At 36.2% G+C, this 4126-nt stretch overlaps 1 long non-coding RNA gene and 1 pseudogene across 1 annotated transcript; one reads left to right on the forward strand and one right to left on the reverse strand.

Moving 5' to 3' along the window:
* Window positions 1–234: 234 nt before the first annotated feature.
* Window positions 235–3865, reverse strand: LOC149120918 (uncharacterized). Its single transcript, XR_016224515.1, has 2 exons — window positions 3729–3865; window positions 235–669 (listed from the first exon to the last, which is right to left on the reverse strand). It is a non-coding gene; the product is annotated as an uncharacterized LOC149120918 (long non-coding RNA).
* LOC149120919 (U6 spliceosomal RNA) lies at window positions 914–981 on the forward strand (annotated as a pseudogene).
* Window positions 3866–4126: the final 261 nt, after the last annotated feature.

Consider the following 4126-nt stretch of genomic DNA (forward strand, 5'->3'; position numbering starts at 1 on the left):
CTGCAGACTGCATAAATGAATGAATATTTTGAGGGCTGTGCTTTTGTGGAGGAACTTCATAGGAGACCGAAGGAATAAAATAAATCAAAAGTATCCACAGTATATAGAATGTATACTATTTTACAAGTCACAGAGAAGAAGAAGAAGAAGGAAAGTAGTAAGACTAGAAAGTTTGTGGCAAGACTAACAGGCGCTGGTCAAGAACTTAATAAGCACATTAGGAAAGCAGTAAGGTTTCTTTTTTTTTTTTTTTTTTTGAGGAAAAGTTTTTATTTCTAGTGATGAAATTGGCTACAGAACATTATGAAAGTTTAAAAATACAAAGAGAAATTGTCTATAATTAATAGATTCAAAATTTGACAATCAGTGAATATCATTATTAGTCATTACCAACAACAGTTATTGATTTGAAAGGCAGAGTGACAGGAAGAGGGAACCACTGCTTCACTCCCCAGACACTTGCAATAGCCAAAGCTTGACCAAGCCAAAACCAGGAACTGGGAATTCATTCTGGATGTCCCATTTGGGTGCAGGGACCCAAGCACTTCTGCCATCCTCCGTCTCCTCCCAGGGTGCACACTAGCAGAAACTTGCCTCAAAGCAGAGAAGCTACCACTCAAGCCAGGCATTTGTATATGGGATGTGGGTGTGTGGTGGTGATAGCAAGCCCTCATGGATAAAAAAAAAAAAAAAAAAAAAAAAAAAAAAAACAAAGTTATTTCTATGCCAAGGAAATTACTCTGTAGTCTTTCTCTTATAAACTACGTATTGCTGAACCTAGATAATTTTTCCTTTATTTAACAATGACATGAAAATGTCAGTTGAGTTGGCTTTCCTGAAGACCTTGTTTCTTGAATATTAGTGGCTAGCTGAGATAAATTCTTTTCATCTCTTTCTCGCTTCGGCAGCACATGTGCTCGCTTCGGCAGCACATATACTAAAATTGGAATGATACAGAGAAGATTAGCATGCCCCTGCGCAGTAAGGTTTCTTTACCTCCCTGTAGACTCTGCTCTCCAGAGGTGAACAGGGTCCTCTAAACCCACTTGCTGCACACACAAACACCTGAGTGTTGTATTCTCCCACAGGTGTTGGAGACTGATATGGTGTTCTGATTTATATTTACATAATGGCTAGTGACATCGGGCATATTCACATGTTTTGACCATGTACATTTCTTCTGAGAAATGTCTATTCAGATCCTTGCCTGTTTCTTCACTGTATTTTTTGGAGTTTTTCCAATTCATGTAAATGTTCTGGAAATCTGTAAACATTCAGAGTTTTAATTTTTCCTGCCATCTGTTCATTGTATCTACACTCTGATGTTTACTTTGTTGTGAAGAAGTATCTTAGTTGGATATACTCAAATGTCTCTGTTTTTATTTTTGTGACTATTGCTATTGGAATCTTACCCAAAAGCTATTGTGTGTTGACAATATTTAGAGTTTCCCTATGTTTACTTGGGTTTGGGTCTTATGATTACATTTTAATTCACTGTGAGTTCACTTTCACATAGTGTAAGAGATGTTGGAGTCTCTTTTCAGGCTTCTACATATGGATAATCAAGTTCCTCTGCACCACTTGTGAAAGAGATTCTTCTTTCTCCAGTTCATTTGAGTTCCTTTGTTAAATATGAGTTGCTGGTAGAAATTTGGGTTTATTTCTATGCTACCAAGTCTTTTCCATTGAACTATGTGTCTGTTATTATATCAGTGCTAACACTTCTTCTTTTTTTTTTGCAGTATATTTATTTGAAAGGCAGAGTTACAGAGAGGTAGAGGCAGAGAGAGAGAGAGGTCTTCCATCCACTGGTTTACTCCCCAAATGGCCACAATGGCCGGAGCTCTGTTGATCTGAATCCAAGTGTCAGGAGCTTCTTCCAGGTCTCTATGCAGGTGCAGGGGCCCAAAGACTTTGGCCATTTTCTACTTTTTTCTCAGGCTATACCAGAGAGGGGTATAAGAAGTGGAGCAGCTGGGAAACATACTGGCACCCATATGAGATGCCGGCACTGCAGACGGTGACTTTACCTGCTTTGTCATAGTGCTGACCCCTGTAATATGTCTTAAAATATGGTGTGATGTCTCCAGCTTTTTTTTTGCTTTATAATATTGCTTTAGATGTTAAGCATCTCTCATGTTTCTATGTGAATTTTAGCATCATTTTTTCTAGCTCTGAGAACATCGTTGGTATGTTGATTGGGATTACATTGAATTTGCAAATTGCTTTTGGTAGTATGGATATTTTGGTATTATTCTTCCCATTCACAAACATAAGTTTTCTGTGAGACTTTCAAAAAGCCTTGACAAAAATTGGACTTTATTACACAAAAATTCATCACTTTTTGGGATCATTTAAATCCATAATTTTGCACTAATATTTGATAAATAATTAAAGACTTTGAGCATTTTAGTAGGAGAAATTAAAATATTTATCAATTTATTCAAATATTGTTTAGATGTGATATTCAAATATTGTTTAGAGCCATTGTCTATATACCCTCTAAATTACGATCTTTTTGCTTTTTGCCTGTTAAACTTGTCCCTTGATTCAAGAACCCTTTTTAATGTAATGTAAACTGAAAATGTCATTTCATAAGCTAAAAAAAATGACAAAGAAGGAAAAAGAAGGGAGGGAGGTTGAGTATATAATTATGTTCTCCGAATTTTTTCTATAAAACATATTGAATCATTTAAAAGCTAATTAAAATTAAACTCAAAATTGGACCATTATGACCAATATTTAAAACAAGTGATTAAAAACTGTAGATGTCTTCAATTTTGATTATCATTCTTCTTTAGAATATCTGAAAGAAATCCGGCTTCTCACTTTAAAATATACCAGTGTGTTAGAATTCAGTATTAAATGACTTTGTTTAAAAGTTTTATTTAATCTATTGCTTTAAGTAGTAATACTATGGCCATTGTAAAACAAAATCCTTATCATTTTTCATAAAACAGAAAGGGCCTTTAAAACATCATCACTAAAAATATTAAGAGACCTAAAATATAACATTCTTAAAACCCAAGTGATACCATTCAAAATTTTCAAATATGCAGGGATAGTTCATGTCAAGTAACTAAATAATTGTTAAGTGTATATATGGAATAGCTTCTATAAATTCTTTTGGCAAGGGCTGGCACTGTGGCATAGTGGGTGAGGCTGCCACCTGCAGTGCTGGTATTCCATAGGGGCATCAGTTCAAGACCTGGCTGCTCCACTTCCTATCCAGCTCTCTGCTATGGCCTGGGAAACACTATAAAATGGTGCAAGTCCTTGGGCCCCTGCACCTGCATAGGAGACCAGGAAGAGGCTCCTGGCTCCTGCCTTCCAGTCAGCACAGCTCCAGCCATGGAGGCCAACTGTGGAGTGAACCAGTGAATGGAAGACCACTCTCTCTGCCTGTCCTTCTCTCTCTGTGTAATTCTGACTTTCAAATAATATAAATAAATCTTTAAAAATTTTTTTGGCAAATAGATGAAGCTACTTGTTATACATTTCAAATAAATAGCAAACATACTAGAAAAATATATTGAATAAAATTTAAGCAACTCATAGCTATACACAGAAATTTCTCACCATAACAACATAGCAACCACTAAATTTCCAAATTCAATTTTCCACAACTTAGAATCTTTAACTCCAGAAGGAGTACAAAATTGACAGAACAGTGGCCTATGTATCAGGATACCTAATGCTAATACAGAATTATCCCTGCCACAACTTACCTATGTGACCTTGAACAATTCACTTTACTTCTCTGGGCTTGGCATTTAGCATCCTCATGTGATAAAGGAGGCTTGGATAAGATCAGTTGTACTCTATCTTGAGACTTCAATGATCTCTCAGTTTCCAAACAGGCACCTTAAGGGAAAGTAAACCTTTAGATCAAAGCTTACATTTTTAAATATAAATATATTTTAAACTGTTTCTACAACTAGTACAAAACAACACATTCAAATGTGTACCATGCCACTTTTCAATATTTGGGAATAATTAATGCATCATTTTAGAGCATTGTCTTGAGGCCAGTGCTGTGGTGTAGCTAGTAAAGCCACTGCATGCAGTGGGGGCATCCCACATGGAGGCCGGTTCAAGTCCAGGCTGCTCCATTTTCCATTCAGCT

Source organism: Oryctolagus cuniculus, chromosome 18 (genome assembly GCF_051225735.1).
Source record: "Oryctolagus cuniculus isolate XC-2025 breed Fujian yellow rabbit chromosome 18, ASM5122573v1, whole genome shotgun sequence".
In the NCBI taxonomy this organism is placed as follows: Eukaryota; Metazoa; Chordata; class Mammalia; order Lagomorpha; family Leporidae; genus Oryctolagus; species Oryctolagus cuniculus.